The sequence below is a fragment of the Benincasa hispida genome, unplaced genomic scaffold (assembly GCF_027475165.1).
Source record: "Benincasa hispida cultivar pf3 unplaced genomic scaffold, pf3_genome.v1.1 HicScf311, whole genome shotgun sequence".
In the NCBI taxonomy this organism is placed as follows: domain Eukaryota; kingdom Viridiplantae; phylum Streptophyta; class Magnoliopsida; order Cucurbitales; family Cucurbitaceae; genus Benincasa; species Benincasa hispida.
The window spans coordinates 5,748-14,336 of record NW_028326395.1 but is presented as its reverse complement, the minus strand read 5'-3'; the positions used below and the strand labels follow the sequence as shown (position 1 = coordinate 14,336).

Here is an 8,589-nt window from a genome sequence, read left to right as displayed (position 1 = left end):
CTGTTGCCCATGGCCGCATGCCCGATCCGACTCCTTTCTAGCATACTTTCATATCTTGTATTGTATTAGCTTAGTTAGCTTGCTTTCTTTACATTTTCATTGTAAGTGACCACTCGCCCTTTTGCATATGCAAGGGCGCCAGTTGGCTTTTTGTTCAAAATGCACTATATGAGGATAAGACTAACCATCACTTCCTCATACCCGGAGTAGTACTCTATAAAGCTGTTGTTGTTGCTTATTGCTTTCTAGTCTACTACAATCTTTCTTTCTTTATTCACACTCACAAAACTTCTTACGAAAACCTTTTCTCTAAACCCATTTTCTAAAACCGTTTTTCCAAAAACGGGGGTGGAGGTTGCGAGAGGCACTCGGTGTGCCATCGGCAGTCCGTATTCGAGTCGGCTGACTTGTTCGTGAGCGGAAACAAGTGCCACACAATCGCTAAGAGAAGCTTCCGAAAGAGCGATTGTGACACCATGCGACACCCCTAGCCATGCCATGCGACACCCCCAGCCAAGCCATGCAACACCCCAGCCAAGCCATGCGACACCCCAGCAAGCCACCGCGACACCCCGAGGGCCGTTTGGGGCACCAAACGAGCTCCGTTCGCAAAACTATCTAGCACAAGCCTTTTTTTCATCATTTTTAACGCCTGGGTCTGTATTTGCGCATTTCCGTGTCGGGAGGTTCGGGAGCGAGAAGTGGGCCCCACGGCTCGGGGGCCGTTTCGGGCACCAAACGAGCTCCGTTCGCAAAACCGTCTGGCATACAACTTTTTATCATCATTCTTAACCCTTGGGTTCGTTTTCGCACTTTTTCGTGACGGAATGTTTGCGCACGACAAACGGACCCCCGACGCAGCTCGTGGAGTCCCGGGGCCCGTTTGGGGCACCAAACGAGCAACGTTTGCAAAACCGTCTGGCACACGCCTCTTTTTCATTGTTCTTAACCCCTGGGTCCGTTTTTGCGCTATTCCGTGCCGGAAGGTTCGGAGCAAAAAGTTGGCCCCGGGGCCCCGGGGGCTGTTTCGAGCACCAAACGAGCTCCGTTCGTAGAACCGACTGGCACACGGCTTTTATTCATCGTTCTTAACCCCTGGGTCCATTTTCGCGTTTTTTCATGACGGAAGGTTCGCGCACAAAAATTGGGTCCCTGGGCCCTGGCCCGCGACACCCCCAGCCAAGCCATGCGACACCCTAGCAAGCCACTAGGTCACCCCGGGGGCCGTTTGGGGCACCAAACGAGCTCCGTTCGCAAAACCGTCTGGCACACGCCTTTTTTTCATCGTTTTTAACGCCTGGTTCCGTTTTCGCACATTTCCGTGCCGGAAGGTTCAGGAGCGAAAAGTGGGCCCCAGGGCCCCGAGGTGGCCCAAACGGAGCTCGTTTGGTTCCCCAAACGGCCCCCGGGGTGTTGCGGTGGCTTGTTGGGGTGTCGCATGGCTTGGATGGGTTGTCGCATGTCTTGGCCGGGGGTGTCGCATGGCATGGCTGGGGGGGTCGCATGGCATGCTGGGGTGTCGCGGGGTAGGGCCCAAGGACCTAATTTTTGTGCTCGAACCTTCCGTCACGAAAAAGCGCGAACACGGACCCAGGGGTTAAGAACGATGAAAAAAAGCCGTGTGCCAGACGGTTTTACAAACGGAGCTCGTTTGGTGCCCGGAAGAGCCCCCGGGGCCCTGGGGCAAACTTTTTGCTCCCGAACCTTCCGGCACGAAATTGCGCAAAAACGGACCCAGGGGTTAAGAACGATGAAAAAGAGGCTTGTGCCAGACGGTTTTGCAAACGAAGCTCGTTTGGTGCCCCAAACGGGCCCCGGGACCCCCGGGCTACGTCGGTTGTCCGTTTGTCGTGCGCGAACATTTCGTCACGAAAAAGTGCGAAAACGGACCCAAGAGTTAATAATGATGATAAAAATTTGTGTGCCAGACGGTTTTGCGAATGGAGCTCGTTTGGTACCCGAAACGGCCCCCGGGGCCGTGGGGCCCACTTTTCACTCCCGAACCTTCCGGCACGGAAATGCGCGAAAACGGACACAGGCGTTAAAAACGATGAAAAAAAAGGCGTGTGCCAGACGGTTTTCCGAACGGAGCTCGTTTGGTGCCCCAAACGGCCCCCGGGGTGTCGCGGTGGCTTGCTGGGGTGTCGGATGGCATGGCTGGGGGTGTCGCATGGCATGCTGGGATGTCGCGGGGCAGGTCCCAGATACCCAATTTTTGTGCGCGAACCTTCCGTCACGAAAAAGAGCGAAAACGGACCCCGGGGTTAAGAACGATGAAAATAAGCCGTGTGCCAGACGATTTTGGGAACAGAGCTCGTTTTGTGCCCGAAACAGCCCCCGGGGCCAACTTTTTGCTCCCGAACCTTCTGGCACAAAATTTCAATTTATAAAGTTATTATTTTGTAATGTCTTTTAATTTAAAATATCTATTTTAATTTAAGAAAAATGAATTTAGTTTGCAATATAAAATATAATATTTATTAACATTTTATAAATATGTAAGTTTACATTTCAAAATTTTAAATTCAAAATTTGGATAAATTGAAAACATAAAAATATTGTTTCGAAAGTCGGACTTCATAGTCTAAAACTAATTTTCAAAAGCATAACCTAAATTGCCTACAATATTCGAATTCAAATCCATATTAATTAGTTAGTTTCTGAATAAATCTCGTGTGAATTTCTAAACCTATACGATAATTATTGTAGAAAATGAGACTTGAATGAATAATTTATGTGTGTTTCACATATGACAGTAAAGTATAGGTATAAATAGGGATACAAGAACCAAAAATAGTTAACAAATCTCCTAACAAACATCCTAACAAATCTCAACCTAATATATGGAAATCCTAACAGAAGAATATTTTTATAATTTAACATCCCTCCTCAAACTCAAGGTGAAAGGGTAGAGACCAACTTGAGTTCCCACAGTAGCTGAACAAAGCGGCCAGTGGGGAGGGCTTTGGTGAAGATGTCAATCGATTGCTCGGTCGTAGGTATGGATTGAAGACACAGAGTAGAATTCTGAAGATGATGGGGGACAAAGTGGCAATCAGTCTCAATGTGCTTTGTATGTTCATGAAACACGTCATTATGTGCTATCTGAATGACACTATGATTGTCGCAATGAAGGATAGTGGCAGAATTTTGAGGAGCCCTCATGTCAACCAAGAGCCAATGCAACCATAAGACCTCTGAAGTTGCATAAGCAAGTGCACGATACTCCGATTTAGTGCTGGATCAAGAAACAACCGTTTGTTTCTTACTCCGCCAAGAGATAAGACAATCACCCAAATAAAAGCAGTAACCTGTGGTGGATCGTCTATCCGAAGGATCACCTACCCAATCAGCATTAGAATACCCAGACAGAACCAAAGAGGATTTAGAGGAGAATTAAAGTCTATGCCCCAGTGTACCTTTAACATAACGCAGAATACGAAGAACAGCTATGAAATGGATAATGTGGAGAGTGGACATGAATTGACTGACAACATGAACCACATAAGCTATGTCTGAACGAGTTACTATTAAATAGATAAGGCTATCAACCAGTTGTCTATACAATGTTGGATCCTAGAGGGAACACCATTAAAAGAGGTCAGACGAACATTGGAATCCAACAGTGTTAGTGCTGTGGCAGAATCAGTGATACCTGAATGAGCTAAAAGATCTGATGCATACTTCGCTTGAGATAAGTATATCCATCAAAGCGCGATGAAACCTGAAGACCAAGGAAATAACTGAGCGGTCTCAGATCTTTCATCTCAAAATGTTCTCCTAGATAGCATCGGAGAAATGAAATATCCTGAGGATCATCACTAGTAATGATCATATCATTCACATATAATAGGAGGAGAACAATTCCACAGGAAGTTTTTCTAGTAAATAGGGCAGAGTCATGAGTGCTGGAGGTAAAACCAAGCTAGGTAACAACAGAACTGAAGGTTGCAAACTAGGCACGAGGAGTTGTTTGAGCCCATATGATGCACGATGAAAAAGACATACCTTCTTTGGTGGAGAAGAGCCATATGGTGGCTGCATATAGACTTTTTCAGACAGTGTGACATTGAAGAAAGCATTCTTAACATCCATTTGAAGAAAAGGCCACTACTTGGCAATTGCTATGGCTAATAGACTCTGGACAGAAATCATTCATGCAACTGAAGCGAATGTTTCCTCATAGTCAATACCATATTCCTGTGAATACCCTTTGGCCACCATACAAGCTTTATAGTATTCGATAGATCCATTAGACCGAGTCTTAATTTTATAGATCCATCTACATCCAATAGGTTTCTTGTCAGGCAGTAAATCAACATACTCCTAAGTGTGAGTCTTTTCTAAAGCCTGAAGCTCCTCATCCATAGCTTGCTGCCAAAAAGGATTAGTACAAGCCTCATGATAGGACTGCGGTTTAACTAAGGACATAGTAGTGGAAAAACAATGATAGTCTTGTAGATAATTAGGGATTTCTCTTACCCGGGCAGACCGATGAACAAGTGTAGGGTCATGATCAGCATCAGGGACATACGGTAGATTTGAGAGTGTAGCAGAAGGAGAAGAATAATCAAGCTTTGGGATGGTGGAGTGAAAGCCTCAAGCTCTAGTACGGGTGGAGTAGGAGACTCAAAGCTAGATGAAGATTCACAGCGGGAAATAGATCCGTGTTAGAATTAGTGAAGAATGATTGGGTACCAAAAAGGAAAGCATGAAAAGAAGAAATACTAGAAAACATATGATGTTCCCTGAAGGTGACATGGCGAGAGATAGGCAAATGGTTTGATATGAGATACCAACACCAGAACCCTTTATGTCAATTCCATAACCAAGAAAGCAACACAAACAATCCCGAGGTTCAAGTTTGGAATGTCCATGGGGGTGAAGTAAAACAAAGCATGCATAGCCAAAAACTTTGAAAAATAGAATAAAAGGGAGGGGTGTCATACAACCGCTCAAAATGAGATATGTTGTGGAGAACAGTAGAGGAAAGGCGGTTGATAACATAAACAGATGTGAGTGCAGTTTCACCCCAAAAATTTTCAGGACAAGATGTGGAGAGAAGTTGTGCACGGACGGAGTTAAGAATATGATGATGCTTTCTTTTAGCCCGACCATTTTGTTAAGAAGTATAAGGACATGAGCGTTGGATAAGAGTGCCCTGTTGGGTCAAGAAGAAGAGTAGGTGTGAGTGCTTATACTCCATTGCATTGTCAGTCTGAAGAATTTTGATGGTTTGAGAAAACTGAGTTTGAATCATTTAAGCAAATTCAATGTAAACTTAGGGTAAAGAGGAACGATTCCTAAGAAAATATATCCAAGTAAAACGAGAGTAGTCATCAATGAATAATACAACATACCGATAACCATTTATTGTAGGGGTAGGAGCAGGGCCCTAAATATCGGAATGATAAGACCAAATGGTTTATCACATAGAGAAGCTAAAGTAGGAAATGACAGTGCAGGTTGTTTTGCCAGTTTGCAATGTAAACAATCAAATGAACGAAATTGAGAAACATTACTTAAGGTACCAACAGAAATTAAGCTATGAAGTTTGTCAGATGACGCATGACCAAGAAAGGTGCCACTAATACGTGTCGTATCTATGACAACTTCAAAAACAGATGACAGGACAGGAGGCTGAAAGAACGTGAGCTCAAATAATCTTCTCACAGGATTCTGAACCTGAAAATCATGAGAGGAAAAGAGAACAGTTAATCCCAGGTCACACAGTTGTCCAATAGAGACAAGATTAAAGGTCAAATTCGGGACGTGATAAGTAGTGGATAGGCTAATACTCACTTGACTCGACGTGCGTGGCTCATCTTCACGGCTTGGCAACAAAGATAGGAAAAAAAAACAGCACCTTCATCTTCATGGCTCAATTCTTCATGAAGATCTGGGCGGAACGAACGGAGGTGCGAGGGCAGGCTGGGAGCAGCAGAACGATGCGCGTGGATCTGAACTGCAAAACGCTAAACAAAAACACAAATAGAGCTTGATCAACGTGGATTAGTGCAGATCTGAATGAAGTAGCTACCGTCTGACAATGCAGATCTAAACGGTGCAGATGAACGATGTGGATCTGAATGGACAGAGCTTGATTAGTGGCTTTCGTCTGACAGTGCGAGAGGGTGCATGAGAAGCAGATTGGATTGGTTGTTTTGGGTGCACAGGGTTGACAGCAACAATGGCAAAAAAAGGGGAAAAAAAAAAAAAAGCAGAGCTCTAATACCATGTAGAAAATGAGACTTGAATGAATAATTTCTGTGTGTTTCACATATGATAGTAAAATACAGGTATAAATAGGGATACAAGAACCAAAAATAACTAACAGATCTCCTAACATATGGAAATTCTAATAGAAGAATATTTTTATAATTTAACAATTATAATTATGAATTTGTAACATGTTCTTGGTATATTAAATACATTGTCCATGATATTTGTCTTTGTCAATGATGTGTTTGGCAAAAGTTATTTGAAGTTTCCCAATAGAGATAGGTACGTGATAGGTTTGGTTTAGTAGCAATTTGGTGGTATCAACAATTAGAAGAAAAAATGTTATCGTCTTAAATTGAAATTAAATGAAAGGTTCCGTTTGGAAGAAGTATTTTGTGCCAAAATCTGAATTAGCTATTACATTAACGTTATTCAACTAGTTTTAGACCAAACCATGAGTATCACAAGATTACGTGCACATATCAATCAAATTATCCCATCTCCATTGATTTTATTTCCAACTTGCTCTTCTCCATCTCTCAAGTGGGTTTCTCCTCCATTTGATTGGCTCAAACTTAATGTGATGGTGCTTGGTCGGTCAAAACTTCAAATTATAATCGTGAATTTTGTTAAATCAATACTTATAGGAGTCTACGCAAGTATAAGAATTTATGCATTGATAATTTTCAAATATAATCCTAATAAAAGTTCTAAATCGATTCACTTATAGCAATTTATAAGTTTTATAGAAAATTTTAAATGATTTGCATGATATTTTTCAAACAAAATATAAAAAAATATGTAAATTGATACATTTATAAAAGTTTAATGTTTAAATTGATATACTTATGAAAATTCATGGTTTAAATTGATACAATCTACAAAATTCAGTGTTTAAATTAATACAATCATTAATTTATTGTTTAAATTGATACAACACGAAATCTAGGAATATAATTTGATATTTCTTCTAAATTTTATTTTTTAAAAACTATTTTTGTATTTTGTAATAATAGTGCAAAAATTCTAAAAACAACTTTTTCTTTTAATGTTAGCTAGTTCATCCAAATTTTAGATTTAAATTTTAAAATGCATAATTATATTGAATAAAGATGAGAACGTTTACAAACATAGTGTTTCATATCATAAACTCAATCATTTTTTAAAACTAAAATAATTATATATTATTACAAAATAATTATTATACAAAAAAATTAACGTAAAACTAGTTAATAAATTGATTGATAATAATTATAGGTCAATCTGCTGTAGGGTGATAACTACAACTATTTTTATAGTTTATAAATATAGTATAAAATATTTTTAAAATAATCATTTAAATTATAATTCTATTTTTAAATTTACTACTAAAAATATATTTAAAAATCTGGAATATAACTCCATTTTAACTTAATCTCTTATTTTTAAATTCCATATCAATCAAATTCTAAAATAATCCCTAATCACTTCGAATAACGACGGGGAAGAAAATTCCATTGTCAACCACTTAATTAGCAAAGATCTCGTCATTAAAATGATGCGATTGCTCTTAATTATGATTTATGTCAGCTTTTAATACAATAATTGATTAATAAATATATACGTGTGTCATGACGTTCAATCTCAAATTTCATTGTGACAATTTTCAAATTTATATTCTTAAAAGATTTAGATATAATTTTAGTTCCAGACTTTAGAAGAGATTATTTGTTTTATGGAAATTTATATATCTAAATTATAACATTTGTTTTATGATATGTAAAATGTTCAAATATCTGAATATTTTTTGATATCTTATGATGACGAACATCTCGAGAGTTTTTGATACCCTATTGAAACATGGGTTTTCTTGATACTCATGTTGACGACATCATTTTTACTTTGTTAACGCTTCTTATATATGTTTATATAAATATCATTCTTCTTTATTTTCATTTTGTAATTAAAATGAATCTTGTATACTTCACTCTCTCTGTGATATTGTAATTGTGTTTTATTTTTCTTAAGAAACATATTCAATTTTGAATTTAAATTAATATTCTAAAAAATATTAAATTAACATGTATTATTTTGTTAAGAAAAATAACAAATAAATTTTTATATAAATTTAAATTATATTAAATTAATTATAGATAATAAACATAGTAAAAGCATTATTGGAACTTTATATCAATTTTACATATTCTTGAGAAGAATACTACAAAACAAACCGTTATCTAAGTATTTTCGGATATTAAAAAATATTTTATATAAAAGAAACGTGATTATCTAAAAACATCATACATTGTTTATCTACCTTATTAAAAAAACAAACCACCATAAGAGAATAACTAATTTAAAATCCAAATTTTCAAAATATATATATAC

At 38.7% G+C, this 8,589-nt stretch overlaps 1 long non-coding RNA gene across 1 annotated transcript; it reads right to left on the bottom strand.

Annotated features, from left to right (window-relative positions):
* Positions 1 to 2,746: 2,746 nt before the first annotated feature.
* On the bottom strand, positions 2,747 to 6,368 carry LOC150030323 (uncharacterized). The gene is made up of 3 exons (XR_016527073.1): positions 5,803 to 6,368; positions 4,483 to 5,685; positions 2,747 to 4,374 (listed from the first exon to the last, which is right to left on the bottom strand). It is a non-coding gene; the product is annotated as an uncharacterized LOC150030323 (long non-coding RNA).
* Positions 6,369 to 8,589: the final 2,221 nt, after the last annotated feature.